The 15453-nt window shown below is 47.0% G+C and overlaps 1 long non-coding RNA gene across 1 annotated transcript in view; it reads left to right on the top strand.

The window, feature by feature from the left end:
- The window catches only part of LOC122463570, a 68864-nt gene extending 54830 nt beyond the window's left edge, over window positions 1-14034 (top strand). Inside the window, exons 2-3 of the long non-coding RNA XR_006287048.1 lie at window positions 12397-12524; window positions 13809-14034. This is a non-coding gene — a long non-coding RNA (uncharacterized LOC122463570). The remainder of the gene's footprint in view (window positions 1-12396; window positions 12525-13808) is intronic.
- The last annotated feature ends 1419 nt before the right edge of the window (window positions 14035-15453 follow it).

Genomic DNA, 15453 nt, shown 5'->3' with positions numbered 1-15453 from the left:
AGGTAAGGACGCCACTGGCATCACAAAACTCTTTATTCGTTAGGGGCAGACTTAGTCTGGCGGTCTCTGCCGGCAGCTTGTTGGCCTGGATTCATTTACTGTCTGCCACGGCACCTTGGGCGGTTCTTTCTCTGGCAAGAGCAGCTCAGGGCTGCTGTAACTCAGGGCAAGTGTGATACAGGCCCTTCGGTGAGCTCCAGTACTGGGAATGAAGTCAGCCGTAGCTGTGAGTATCCAAGACATGCTGCGCGCTCTCTCTCTCTCTCTCCCTTCCCACAGATGATATCAATAAATCTGCAATATAGCTATCACCTATGTGCAGTAATTAACGGAGCTTCACGTCCCCTCCTCCTGCCCTTCCCCAAGGCAGTTGCATCCCCATTTTGCAGATGGGGAAGCTGAGGCATAGAGAGGCTTAAGGGCATATGTGTCACACGAGTTGCTGCCCTGATTGCTTTCAATGGGCACCCAGCAGCTCGGAAAACCAGCCCATATGTAGCTTGCCCAGAGTTAGTGACGAGTTAGAACCCCATGAGTCCTGACTGCCGGCCTCTGCTCTCCCCACTCGAGCACACTTCCCAGAGCAGATGCCTGAATCTGGCTTCCTCGCTGATGCTAATATCCTCAGGAGGGATTGCTCGGCATCATCCCATGTCTGTTCCTCTTCCCGCATGGCTCGTTCATTTCCAAGCCATGTTTAACTTGACAGGGGTGGCCACCTAGCTGCTCCCCTCGATGATTCATCAGCTCCTCTGTGCTAATGGAAGACGTCTTTGCTCACTTCATTTGAAGTCCTGGGCTTCAGAGTTTCAGCAGCCCCGGTCCTTTCCCTCCCTCTGATTTACCACGTACTGCTCACCTCCTCCCCTTGTTAGTGTGGCCACATTTCCTGTCTCCAGCCTGGCTCGCCATGATGAATCTGGCCTCCGGGGCACTCTAATTCATGTGAGAAGGAGGACCTGGACTTGGGTGAGACTCATTGCATGTCTTTGGACCTACCGTCTCTCCTGGCACCGTAAATCCCCCGCCCTGCCTGACAGGGTCACCGCCTTGGTGCTTTAATTGCACATTAATACCCGGGGAGCACTGGTGATTTTCCTTCCCCTGTTCATTCACGTTCTCATCACTCTGCCTGTCCCCGAGGAGAAAGGCAGCCTCTTGGGGAGCTCAGAGATGTGCCTTCTGTTCCCAGCTCCACCAGCCGCTTGCTGTGGGACTGGGAGCAAAGCCACTTACGGCCAACGTTTTCAGACTTGGGTGCCTAAAGTTGGGCATCCAAGTAAAAGTCAAGAGGAGCTGGAGAGTGGGGGTGGGGAGGGGGGAGTTCAGCATCTCTGAAAATCAGGCCAGTTATTTAGGTCTTGTCTACACTGGTGGCCGTGTGCAAGGTACGTGTAGCTGCAGTGAATAGCAGGCTGCGTCTGCACTGCAGTGTAACCGCGTGCAACAGTGACAGGCCCTGGAAGCTCCCCACGGCCAGAGCCTTTCCGTGCTGCAGTCCTTCCCTGTGGTGGGGAAAGGCTCCAGCAGCAGGGAGACAACGGGACACTACACTGCTATTTCTAGCAGTGTAGATGGGGGAGGCCCTGATTGGGCATGTAGAGAGCTGTGTAGGGAACATACCCTAGGTTCTGGTGTCTCTGTGCCCTCCTTGTCTCAGCACTGCCTCATCTGCAGTACTGTTTATACCCCGCTGGAGCGGGAGGGGCATGTGGGTGTAGACCTAACTTTATGTGCCTAACTTGAGGCAACTGAGTCTGAAATTGTTGGCCTACACCTTTTGGGTTTGGCCACATTATCCAATCCAGCACAGGCAGGTTCAATCCACATTACGGATTTTAACTGTGTTTTAATGGGTCCCTTGACTCGGTTGCTCTGGTAGTGCTGACAGGCCCTAAGACATAAAGCAGAGAGTGCAAGGGAATCCTCTGCGCTAGTTTAGGCGGTTGTGACTTGGGCAAACTGGTTTGAATGAGCTTAAGTTTTGTCCGAAACTCAGTTCAGGCTGGAAACCTTTTCTTGAGTTTTGGAAAAACGAAGTCAAAAATTTCTGACCCAGCAGGTCAAAAATCAGGAAAGCAATGTAATGAGAAATTTAGAAATATCAAAGTTGTGGGGTTTGACATGGAGCTATTTTCCAACTTGTGTGAAATTTCCTTTGGTATCTTTTTTTTTTTTTTTTTTTTTACCAAAATCTTTCCAAGTGTTTTTCCATTTTTTTTATTTGATGAAAACCTAGGTTTTTTTAGTAAGAAAATGTAGTTTTGGGAAACAACAAAATGTGTGTCATAATTCTGATAAACATGTTGGTAAAACATTGTGGGAAATTTAGTGAAAACAGAAAAATCCTATGTCAATTTTAGTGAAAAGTTTTGTTTTTGAAAAAAGGCCACTTTACATGTGAAAAATGGTGACTAGTTCCATTTTTTGTTTGTTTTTCCTTTAAAAACCCGAGGCATTTCCTTGGCTTCTGTCCACTCGAAAAAACACCAGTTAGAAAACAATTTAAACCAGGAATCCCACAAAAATGCTCTCCCTGCAAGATGTCCAACCCCGTTTTGCCAAGCCAGAGGTTGTGGGTTGCTGAGAGTAGCTCTATCTTTGGCTAGTGCTTCTTGTCCAAACTTCTGTCTGATGAGCTGAACCAAAGCCAAACTCAAAATCTTTGGTCAGTTTACCCATTGCTACTAATCTTTTAAATCACTATAAGAATTTAAACTAATCCATGGCTGCCTCTAGGATTTAACAGTTGTATTATGCTGCTTAGTGTGGTCTCAGAACTTCACAGGGCCAGAACTCATAGCCTTCTGCTCTAGAAGCCACAGATCCCTATCACTTGAGCCAAATAGGAACCTCTGTTAGCAATAGGGGGCCTTTGGCCCACAGTTGAGCAGCTCTGATTCTATCCTGTGGAGGGCAGTCACATCTCAGACATTATCCAGTTCATTAGAGTGTTTTAAAGTTACAGTCAGGTGTATATGGTGGAAGAGCAGGGAATGGTTATTCATGACTCTGTGTGTCATGAATTGTTGGATTGTTGGAAGGAGGCCTCTACAGTCTTGTGCTAACCCACAAAGAGAACTTGTCGCAAAGATCGTTTCACCCTTTGTAATAATTGCTCTGGCTATCATTATTGCTTTTGAATGTCACCTACTTCCTCTCTTAGTCACCATAGATGAAGACCTTTCCAAGGAAATGAAATAAATGATTTACAATGGCCTTATATATTGAATCTCAGAGTCAATATTACCAGGGACTCCTGGCATTATTAGATCAAGGCAACCACATGGGGTTCAAGTGAAATGCAGTGTAATACCTGGGAGTGAAGGTTTGAAACCCCGGGAGCTGACACAATAGAATATTAAACTTGCTTGGCCCCTTGGAGGCAAAAGGATATTGTTGTGTCTCTCGTCCCTTAATGAATATTTGCCCACATCATAAAATCTCCCAAGGACTGGTTCAAGTGATCAACTCTGCATAAGAAAGGCCCAGGCTGGACTAGCAGAAGGCACTGCAGAAAGACAGTATGTCAGTGTGGTGCTGTGAGGAGACAGGACTGGAGTAGCAGCGGGTGCTGCCAGTCAGGACTGAGGTATATTGGCAGAGCTGGTTCAGAAGGCTAGGTCTGGGAAAGCAGGGTCCATGGGCAGACCTGTGGGGTGAAGGAGTCCCAGTGCAGGTTCTGTGCTGGCCTGTCAATCAGGACTGAGAAGCATTGACAGAGTTACACTCTGTAGCTTCACTGAGCAGATCTCGCAGTAGCCAGTGCTGCCAGCCCCCCACTGTGTAGAGCAATCATTTCTCCCACTTGTTTTTTTAAAAAATTAAATGGAATTGAAGAAAATATTCTAAGTCCATTTTTATGCCACTCTAAAAATCGAGTATTTTTTTACATAATTAAAGTGAAATAATTATTGTAAAAGTGACACATTTAATACTAATTACATAATTGCTTGCCGGTAGGGAAACTGATGCTTTGACCTTGAAAAGGCTCCTACTCCTTCATGGTGTGACTGGGGTGGAGAGAAACCAAGAGGAAGAAGTGAAAAAATTGTCTTTTAGTCTTGCTTTTTGGTTTCTTTTTTTCAGGGTAGGAGAAATACTCTCTCTCTCTCTACTATATTGCTATCGCTCCTAGGCCACTTAGAATGTTATAGGTCAAAAACAACACCTTTAAGGAGTCTGTCTATCTATACACACACTCACTCATGTATCTTAAAGGTGTTGTCTATGACCTATAAAGTCCTAACTGACGTGGGCCATATTTAGCTGAAAGGCTCTCTCTCTTCCTTGGACACACTGCCCCAGTTGTGAACAGTAACAGTGCCCAAGCTAGATGCCCTTCAGATAAAGAGCAGGGGCAGCTGGCAGGGTGTCTCTGTGAACTCGGTTCCCATTTGGATTCACAATGCCCCAAGTTTCTTGGCCTCAAGGACTTGGTGCATTTTTCAGAGCTGTGAAGGGTAAGGATGGCCTTTGGTGAGAGATCTTGAAGATGGTAAATGTGTTTCTTATTGATAAGCTCTTGCTGGTGGTGGATTTTGGCAGAAGGAAAAGAGAAGGCAACTGGCAGGGCATTCTTCAAGGGGGCCTAGAGACTTTGGAACTCCATCCCTCCACAGGGCCAAACTAGCACTCCCTTTAGAGTGTGCTGCAACAACCATCTCTTCTTCTTCACCTGCAAGAACATGGATGGTGAGTGTGGCTGGGGGCAGGGAGCCTGGGGGAATTTTGTGGGAGGCTAATTAATTTGCTTCACAAAGTCATACATTTACTGAGGCTAATCAGCCTGTCGTCTTCCAGGTCATCAGGTTTGTCCTTTTAAAATATTGACATAACATTGGCTTTTTTCCAGTCCCCATTGTTCCAAGAAGCTGGGACTGGATGACAGGGGATGGATCACTTCATAACTGCCCTGTACCGTTCATTCCCTCTGAAGCATCTGGCATAGGCCACTGTTAGAAGACAAAAAGAACAGGAGGACTTGTGGCACCGTAGAGACTAACACATTTATTTGAGCATAAGCTTTCATGAGCTACAGCTCACTTCATCGGATGCATTCAGTGGAAAATGAAATTAGAAGACAGTTCCTGGACTAAATGAACCATTGGGCTAACCCAGTCTGGCCGTTCTTATGTTCTCATGTAAGATTTGTTAAAAATCAACATTACTGGTTCAGAGAGCTCTTCAGCTAATTCTTTTAATACTCTTGGATGCAAGTTGTCTGGTCCTACAGATTTGCTGCTGTGGGGTCATTTGACTTGATCTTGGGATAGTTGAGCGGGTCTGTTTACTGATATTTTTTAAAAGTTTGTCCAGGGCATGTGATGGGCACTTGTCGTTGCAGAGTAGAAAACATGACATAAATGAGTAAACCTGTTTACTAATGGTCAAAAGGAATGGGGACTAATTGGAGTGGTCTCTTTTATGGTGGATGATGAGCTCTTAATGCAAGGGATGGGGGCTCCTTTTTACTGGGTAAGTGTGTGTCTAAATGCATATGTATATGTATGTGTGAATACACACACACACACACACACATATTTGATTGATGTGGATTTTCACTCTAATTCAATAACAGGAGTGTCTATTTTTTTGCATGAGGTACTTCTTGAGGCATTTAAAAATACAATTATAAAAATAGACTACTCCAGTAATCCCCACTTCAAACAATGATTATATATCTAGAAGAACCCATAATACCACATAATAATAGGCATGCTAAACACACACAAACCTCTCCATCATGTGTTCTAAATTGAGCACTCATAAATCGCCTTGCTACTTGCATTACAGCACTAAACACCATCATTATTTATCTCCCAAACCTCTGTCCATAAAGAACTAAAATCTTCTCCCCTTTCTTCATTTGGAAGGATCTTTCTTTTTCCCTATTATGGAGGTCGAGCAAACCAACAGGCCATCTTACAATCTGAGATCTTTTGTGCTTTTCAACTCCTGGAATATTAACTTTTTAGTCATTAGGCTTGCTCTCATTATAATTTATTTTCTGTAATTTATTAGCAAGTTGAGCTCTCCCAACAGATCTACTCTGGGGTCCTCTAATATGTTGTTTCTGAGGATCACATTTAGCCTTTTGACTGCTAGTGAAAACAGGGAAACACAGAATTCTGAATTCAGGATTTGAATTTATTGACCCAGAAGTGTTTCAGAGAAGAAAGTTGTTCTTGGGGCAATGGGATGGGACCCTGGGCAGCTGGGCTCAATTCCCAGCTCCACCACAGACCTCCCATGTGACCTGGGGAAAATCATTTAATCTGTCTGCGTCTGAGTTCTTCAGCTGTAAAATGGAGGTGACACTTCCTTTTTCCCACCATTTCTCTTGTCTATTTAGATTGTAAATTCTTCAAAGCAAGGACTAAAAAAGATGAAGAAAAGTTGTTCTCTTTTGCCACAGAGGGCAGGACAAGAGGCAATGGGTTCAAACTACAGCACAGCAGATTTAGATTAAATCTCAGGAAAAACTTCCTACCTGTAAGAACAGTAGGACAATGGAACAGATGCCTCGGGGGGTCATGGAATCTCCTTCACTGGTGGCTTTCAGAAGGAGGCTGGATAATTTAGTTTGATGGTTTAGACACAACAAATCCTGCATCTTGGCAGGGAGTTAGACTCGATGACCTGTGTGGTCCCTTCTAACCCTATGATTCCATGACCACCTCTGTGTCTGTACAGCACCCAGCACAATGGGGCTCTGATCTTGGTTGGGTCCACTAGATGCGAATGTAATATGAATATTTCTACTAGTGACAGAGAAGTTTTGTGTTTTTAAAGCCCAAATAGTGGTAATTCTGATCCAAGTCACAGGTTTTCTAGAATACGTCACATCAAAAGGGATTTGTATAAATGGTCCAGAGTTTTGTTCCAACTCTGGGCCTGACTCAGGTCACACTCAAGAATTGCACTAGGATAACGCCGCTGTCATATGCAGAGTCACTCCAGATTCACACCAGGGTAACTCAGACCCCGCTAGCCTTAGACTAGAATTGGGCCTGAGTCACCAACTTTGGGTGGCCTCCAGATAGCTCAATGGCTTTGTTTTGGGCCCCTTGCTAACATTCTGTTCATGTTTAAGTATTTTAAACTTTTTTTTAAAAAAAAACTCCTTTAATTATTCTGTAAAGGGTTATTTCACATTTCCACTGGCTGGGTCACATGACAATCCCCTATAAAATTCAGTCGACTGTGCTGGCTGGCGCAGATTCATTATCTGCGCTGACTGAACCTCCGTTCCAGAAGTGAAAAAAGGCAGGACATGCCTCTTAGGTTTGCAGTCGAGGATTGAAAACCACTTTTGAAGCCGTGGCGATGCACTGATATAAAAAGCATGTTAATTAACAATGGGAGGCAGAGCGCAGGAGAGGAGTAATTAGCTGGATGGGTGTGTGTGTGTGTGTGTGTGTGTGTGTTTTATAAAAAATGCTTGTTAGCATATCCCAGCCTGCTCATGTTAACACTGGATGCGAAGAAGGGAGGAAAGTTTTCCATCCACCAGATTTACCCACAAAGCAATATCACCCTGGGAGATGGAATCATATGTGACTAAGGGGGAAATATTAACTCCTGAAGGGAAGTTAACTTAGTAAGTGGGTGTCAAAATTCCCAAGCAGCGTTGGTCATCGAGAGACATAGTCAGCATTTGGACCGCTGGTTCAAATCCAGATCAGACTGGTAGAAATGGTTCTTCCCTTGATGGTGGCCTCTTTCAATGTAGGCATGTGGTGGGGCAGTGCCCCACCCCCAAGCAAAATTGGGCTATAACAGGCCAAAGCGGCTGCGCGGAACAGCAGCCAATCAGAGAGGACCTGTGGGGGAGCCAATCAGTGCCGAGTAGAGGGCAGCCAATCGGGGCCAGGCTAGGCCCTATATAAAAGCTGTCCAGGAGAAAAGCAGTCAGTCTCTCCCAGACCTTCAGAGGGGAAGTTCTGTCTCCTGAGCTCAGGAGACTAGCACCTTGGACAGTGCAGTGCAGTGCAGGCTTGGGGGAGCAGAGGTGAGCTCCAGCCCAATACCTGTCAGACTGTGGGCCCTGACCAGAAGGGCCTAGAGGGTGCAAGGGGTCAGAGGGGAAGTGACCCAGGGAGGATGGACAGACAAGGGGAGAGAAGGAGGGTGGAGAGGGCTGCCACTAGAGGGTCCCTGGGTTGGGACCCAGAGCAATGGGTGGGCCTGGGTCCCCCTCTTTTACTGCACCTGGCTGTGGAGGAGTGGCTGTGACAGACTGCAACCAGCCCTTGAGCAGAGGGGCTAGACTTTGGGGGTTGTGGCTGGCCATTGGCCATCACGGAAGGGGCAAATTGGAAGACTGCTGCTAACCCCACCCCCACCCCCCAGGAAGGGGGTGAGACCAGAGTGGTGGGCACTGCTGGAGGACAGTGTCCTGAAGTGGCTGCAGAGTGTCCTGCAGAGGATGCTGCTGAGGACAGAGCTAATTCCCAGATGTGCCAGCGGGAGGTGCTGCGGTGGTGAGTCCAAACCCCATCACAAGGCATTTTCAATCAGTCCCTTGTGCAGAGGAAATTAAAGCAAGAATGCATTAGAGGAGGAGGAAGAGAGGAGGTAAATCCAGCCACAGATGCCTTCGCACCCCTATGGAGAGGAAGAGATCATGCAACCCTCATACAATCTGATTTGGAAATGAGATTTTAATGAGAATGCTCCATAGGAGTGAGGAACCATCACACTTTCACGGAGCTGTCAGCTTCCCACAGAGCTGGAGAGATAGTATCACACAGAGCTTAGAGGAAACCCAGCTCGGAGCTGGGAAAGAGAGGCCAGATCCACAGCTGGTGTAAGTCAGTATAACTTCCTCAGAGACAGTGGAGCCAGGTCAGTCTACATGAGCTAGGGCCATAGCCTGACATCTTTATCTAGAAGAGCAAGGGGACAGTGAGGTTGGCCAGAGCTTCTGCAAACATGGATAAATGAACTCTGAACTGGCGTGCCAGTGAAATTGGATAGAACGAGCAGTCGCAGGCCTCTCTGTGTGTCGTGAATTGATGCATTGGGTAGTAAACTTTTTACTGTTAACTAAAGATATTGGCATCATTGACAGCACATGCTGTGTAAGTATTGCTGGCTTCCACATCTCATAGGCTAATGCTGAAGCTTTAAGGAGCGTTTAAAGGAGAGCTCAGTCCACGAGACTCACTGCAATTTCCAGTCCTTCCAGGGCAGATGAGAAGCAGCTTTGTGTCCTGCCATAATAATGGGGTTTCTATAAGGAGAGGGGGGAGGTTTTGAGGTGCATTGTGTGTGTTTGGCAGATCAGGACTGAAGCGGCGAGAAACAGCACAGATCCGTGGCGATGCAGGACTGGCATAGCACAGGACAGATATTTGTGAGGCAGGCAGATACTTGTGAAGGAAACAGCCAGGGGTGCTTTGGCCAGAACAAAGGTCTCTTTTCCAAGCTGGAATAGCAAGGGATGGTGCAGGTTAGGCAAGCAGCTGTGGCGAGTGACCTCACTGTGATGGCGAATGGATGCAAACGTCACTGTCTCTCCTTGTGTCTTCTCTCCCCCTCCTCTCTCTATCCCAGTATGTCAGTTTATTCACCTGTTGTCTCTAGAGGCAACATCCTAAGTGCCCTTGGGCAAGGACTTTCTTAGTGTTTGCTTGTACAGCGCCTAGCACAATGGGGTCTGGATCCCTGATTGGGGGGTACCACACTAGAAAGAATATATAATCATGATATTTAGGGCTGGGCGGGTGCATTGGAGAGAGTGTGTGGGGAGTCTTCATTATATCTGCCTGCACTGGCCCTGGCTTCAGAGTTGCAGTAGGCCAGATTTTTCAAAAGAGTTCAGCAACCAAAACTGGGGCCAGGTTTTCAAAGGAGCTCAATGTCTTGGGTGCATATTTGGTGCTGAGCACTTGCAAATCTGGCGCTGAACTCTTTTGCGCCCCCATCCCAAGGAGCTGAACCAAGTAGAGAAGGAGTAGAGAGGGATAGTTTTGTGCACCACTATTAAAGTTCCAAAGCCCACTCTCCAAAGGGTTCCTGTCATCCTCACAGCAAGCTTTGCCATGTGATGCTCTAGCAGAGATTTTGATAGACTAATTGGGTGATTTAAGCCTAAACCTTTGGAAAAGCCCAAAAAGAGCTGCAGATTATCATTTCGTAATTGAATAAATTATGTTTGTAAGAACAACTTTCAAAGCTTTTGTGTGTTCTCCCCTCCCATGTTCTCAGTGCTGACATTCTCCTCTCACTATTGTCCTGATCCACTGTGCTATGGAGGCAGCCTGAAGACTCCTCCAGGAGTTAGGGGGACATTCAAGGGACATCATAATCCACAGAGGGGCAGTTTGCTTCTTATCTACTCTCCGGGGGCTTTACATTTTCTGTGGCAGATATGCGGCAGTTGCTAGATGAAATCTAGTGAATTGCAATGCTCTGCTCTTTAAATATTGTTCCATTTGCACACCACACGTGCACACACAGAGCCCTGAGCAACATACAGTAGAACCTCAGAGTTATGAACAGATCAGTCAACTACACAGCTCATTTGGAACCAGAAGCGCACAATCAGGCAGCAACTGTGCCCCCCCCCCCCCCCGCAAAAAAAAAAGCAAATACAGTACAAACCCACTAACAAATAAGGGGAAAGAAGCATTTTTCTTCTGTCTAGTAAAGTTTCAAAGCTGTATTAAGTCAATGTTCAGTTCTAAACTTTTGAAAGACCAACCATAATGTTTTGTATAGAGTTACAAACATTTCAGAGTTATGAACAACCCCATTCCTGAGGCGCTCGTAGCTCTGAGGTCCTACTGTAAGTTTTGCCAACATAAGTGGTGGTGTTGACGTGGCCTAGCATGATGTTTGTGGCCATCACATTTCTCACTCTGCTTGCATGTCCTCCCCCTTCTCCCACTCTGGGTCCATCCACTCTATTTAAATTGTAGGCACTTCAGGGCAGGGACCAACCTTTTTTTCCCATCTGTTTATACAACACCTAGCACAGTGGGGCCCTGATCCAGGACTGCAGCTCATGGATATACACTATGGTAATGCAAATGAATAATAATAACAATACTGATGGGTTTTGCCAGGCCCGATCAGAGCAAAGTACCATCTAGCCCAGTACTCTGTGTCTGACAGTGACCAGTACCAGACACTTCAGTGGCAACCCTATGCTGGGAAGTTACAGAATAAAGTGCCTCCAAGGACAGTCCTTTCCTAACCCCCGTTAGTAAGAGTTTTTTCCTGCTGCAGGAGGGGGTACAGCCCTTCCTGGATAGTTTTTAACTCTTTCTATTGTAATGCTGGATCCTCTCTTCATCCACATAAAATTCTGAATGCTGCTAACCTCTCGGTCCCAATGATCTCTTGGAACTCATCACCCCATGAGCTCACTGAGCTGCTGTGCAGAATTACTCTTCTTTTACCAGTTTCCAAAGAGCTGTTTTTCAGTTTCATTGAATGGTCCCTCGTTCTAGTTTCTGAGGTGGGGTGAAGGAAAATCTGTGATTTAAAAAAAAAAATCCATTCTGAAACAGAATGAGAACAAAAAAATTCAAAATTTTCCATGAAACAAAATGCAAGAAAAAATGTTTCTACTTAATCTAAAAGTTTTGTTCTAATTTTGCCTATGCTACATTAATTATTAATTATAACCATGTTATAGCAAGGGGGTGTCTGCCTCCCACAGGTGAACATTAACAGGCATTTGAGAGTCCAGTTAGCTCGCTTAGCTGCATCTGGATGGTGTGTCGGGTTTGATTTGTTATTAGGCTCAGCTGGTGCTGGGGAAACTCTGGCTTCTTCGTAAAAGAAGGAAGGGAAATCTACAGAGGGGGTCCAGGAGAGGGAGCCAGGTCAGAGGAAACCCGGAGTGAAAAGGGAAATGGCCTGAGAAAGGCAGACTGAAGAAGGCCCCAGGGACGGAATTAATTTCTGTAGGGAGCCCTGGCAAGGGGGCAAGGCACAGAGAGGCAGTCCAGAGGGGTTGATATTCCAGCAGAGAAAGGAGTTTGGAGGACCAAGGGCAAAGCCAGAGCCCTGAGAACCAGGCTGCGTTAAGCACAGGTTGCAGAGATGCAGTGCAAGGGGCTCAGAGATAGGAACTGGCCCAGGGAAACAGCACCATCTCTGAAGGAGCAAATCTAGCTGTTCTAGGTTCCAGCCATGGGCCCTGTATTGAGCAGCTAGATTTGCTCCTTCAGAGATGGTGCTGTTTCCTGTTTCCTGTTGGGAGGGGAAGCCTGGACCTGGCTTCCCCTCCCAACCCTGAGGAAGGGGCGCCCCCACCCAGCGTAAGAACTGAGCCCAGAGTGGGGCTGATGATGGATCAAGGGACAGCCCAAGAGGGAGCAGAAGGATCTTTGGTGTTGGGACGTTTTTGGACTCTGGGTTGTACTTTTGTTACCTTAGGAGGAGAGAGACTTTCAAGTGACCTGGCTGGAGCTCAGGCTACCGTGGGACCAGAGTGAGAGTCGCAGGGACCGTGAGAAGAGGAGAGGCTGCTAAGCCACACCCAGACATGGTGGGGCATTGTACAGGTCAGGCAACTCTTCTGCTATTCTGTGATATTATATAATAAAAACTGAAAGGAAAAGTTGTTCCAAAACAGAAAATTGGAACATTCCATTCAGACACTGAAATCCTTTTTTCAATTTTTCTTTCAAAATGAAACTTTGTTGAAATTGTCACATTTCCTGTGAAACATTTAGCTTTTGATGAATCAGCATTTTTTGGATGGGGAAAAACGTTCCATTGGAAATTTCTGACTGCCTCGAGTCCGAACCTCCAGCTTAGACCCAGTAGGCTCATTGTGGGAGGCGTTCCATTGGCCTCTGCGGGAGCTGGATAGGGCCTCAACAGCTCAAGTATGATTGTTCAGAGGTGCTGAGCACCCAGGATGCCAGCTGAAGTCAAGGCGAGTTGCAAGTGCTCAGCACCGCTGAAGCGCAGGCCCCAGGTGCAACTGAAGAGATCTAGCAGAAGGTTTAAAACTAAACAAAAAAGTAATGCCTGGATGAAGACTAGAAACTGGCTGGTCCTCGGTAATAAACTCTTGCTCACTGCTGTGAGAGCATGCAATGTGCTGTACCTGCTCTGGTGAGTCAAACATTTGGAATATGTCCTTGTAGTACTTCTACCACCATTTCAAAGTAATTCTGAATTGCAAGGCATTTTTGCTGGCTCTACTGTATGCCTGACAATCAAACTATGTGCTAAATCAGTCCACGGCAATCAATGCTTTTCTAATGAATTCTGAATTCCTAATGTCAGGACATTACATTGCCTGTTTATTTTCTCTCTGCCCTTGTCTTATTCCTCCATATTATTCCTATAGGCCGCATAAAATACAGTAGATATATATAATACATAGATTTCTCTTTCCCCTCTGCAGACCTCATTGGAAAAGTTAATGGTGTGTTTCTCAAGTAATTAGAATGATTTAAATGGCCTGGTAAAAGTTCTTTAGACAGGGAAGCACTTCTCACCCTCTGTCATATCTTTGCAAGAAGGATGAGTGGGGAAAGAAAGAAATGGGAAAGGAAGGGGAACAGACCCCCAGTGAGGAGATCTGGGATCAGATTGGATGGCAATTAATTATTCATGGCAGTCAGTTCTGCAACTAAAAATCAATTAAAGTAAGCACGTGTGTTGCAGCAATATGCTGCTAGTGGCCCTCTGACCTTTCATCTCAGGGTCTCCAAGCAGTGTCAAATAAAACAGGGCGAGGCAAATGGTTTCCAGGAACATTCGTTCACACTTTAACAGATTTGCTTGGGCTGCGTCCCTTCCCCTTTTGAGGTCACTTTTTGCAACTGTTCTAGGGAGTCCACTGGCAAGAACTTTCATAGAAATGCTGGGGCCTATGTGAACAATGGAGAATATTTACAGGTTGTGACTTTGGAAGTGGTGGGCCAGATCCTCAGCTGGTGTCAATCAGCGTAACACCAATCACTTCACTGGAGCCAGGCCTGTTTTCAGCAGTGGAGGTTTTAGTCCATGGTGTGTCTCGAGCAAAATGTACCATTGGGGATAGTTGTCTTTTTGATCTCTAACACACACACACACACACACACGTGTGCATGCACAATTAGAATGGACTGTGTTCTGTAAATGCAAGATCATTACAATACTGATAAACACCTTGTTTCCACGAACTTTCATTCGCGGCTCTAGACCCAGCGTCTTCCCCCGCTGTTCCTGCTCACTCACGCCTGTGGCCCAGCTAAGTCTCCCACACCAGCTGCAGGGAGCAGCTGAAGGGGAACCAGGGTGACCCAGGCCTGGCCAGCTGCTCACAGCACGCAGGGTGGGAACCAGGGTGACCCAGGCCTGGCCAGCTGCTCACAGCACGCAGGGTGGGAACCAGGGTGACCCAGGCCTGGCCAGCTGCTCACAGCACGCAGGGTGGGAACGAAGGCACAGACAAGGATTCAGCTGGTCCGATGGCTGAGTGATGCTGTCCACCAAGACCACATCACTCCAGTGCCCTGCTCCCTCCATTGGCTGCTTGTGGAATGAGAGGTTGATTTCAAAATCATCGTTAAGGCCTTCCGTATCATTACAAGCTACCTAAGTGGGCCCCATCCCCTTATTAACTGAGCGTCTCATGATCTGTAATGTGTTTATCGTCCTCGCAGCCTTGTGAGTAGCTGTTATCCCCACTGCACGGGGAGCCGAGGCACAGCGAGGCTCAGTGATTTGCCCACGGTCACACCGGAGGCCTGTGGCAGAGGAGGGATTTGACCCCAGGCCTCCCAGGTCCCTAATCCCTGCACCATCCTTGTGTACTCGTGGATTGGGTATGGTCGAGGGCCATGCTTGTGAAAGCAGGGGATGGAGATTTCTCTGGAGCCAGAACTGTGGAACCTCCTGCGGGGAGAGGCCTCACTGCCTTCCTGACCGAGGCTGATTCCATGTCCTTAGCTTGGCCTGCCCACGGCAGCAATAACCACTGAGAAGCAGAAGGGAGGAGGAGGAAGAGGAGAAGCAAATGCTCTCCTCGCCCCCAACTTCAAGGGCTAGATTCTGATACCAGTCTGCATGCTAAGTGCTGTCTTGCCCTGTGAGCAGCCCCACTGAAATCAGAATCTGGCCCTGACTAACTCCAGATTTCAGGCACGTCCTAGGGAGGAGGGCTGATCTCATCCTCTTGCTGGCTTCTCTCTTCCTCTACTTCATTTTGGGAAGTGCTCAGAACTGGACTCCTGATTGATTCCCCAGCTCCTTGCAGATGCAGCCAGAAACCCTGCACCAGCAGTGGGAGGAGGAGCCAATCATCCCTGCAAACAGCACTTACCAGCCGCTTGGCAACTAGCACGCTCTGAACATCTGTATTTTGGCCGTGAGCAACAGGTTTGCCATGGCAACCGCTTCTGTTATCGCAATAGCTGAGGCAGTCCACTCATTGCCATTGCTCTGACTCACTCTGACAGGCCGTGCTGGTGCATCGTTAAATGCAGGCCTCGG

Source organism: Chelonia mydas, chromosome 22 (genome assembly GCF_015237465.2).
Source record: "Chelonia mydas isolate rCheMyd1 chromosome 22, rCheMyd1.pri.v2, whole genome shotgun sequence".
Classification (NCBI taxonomy): domain Eukaryota; kingdom Metazoa; phylum Chordata; order Testudines; family Cheloniidae; genus Chelonia; species Chelonia mydas.
This window is presented reverse-complemented; position numbering and strand designations above follow the sequence as displayed.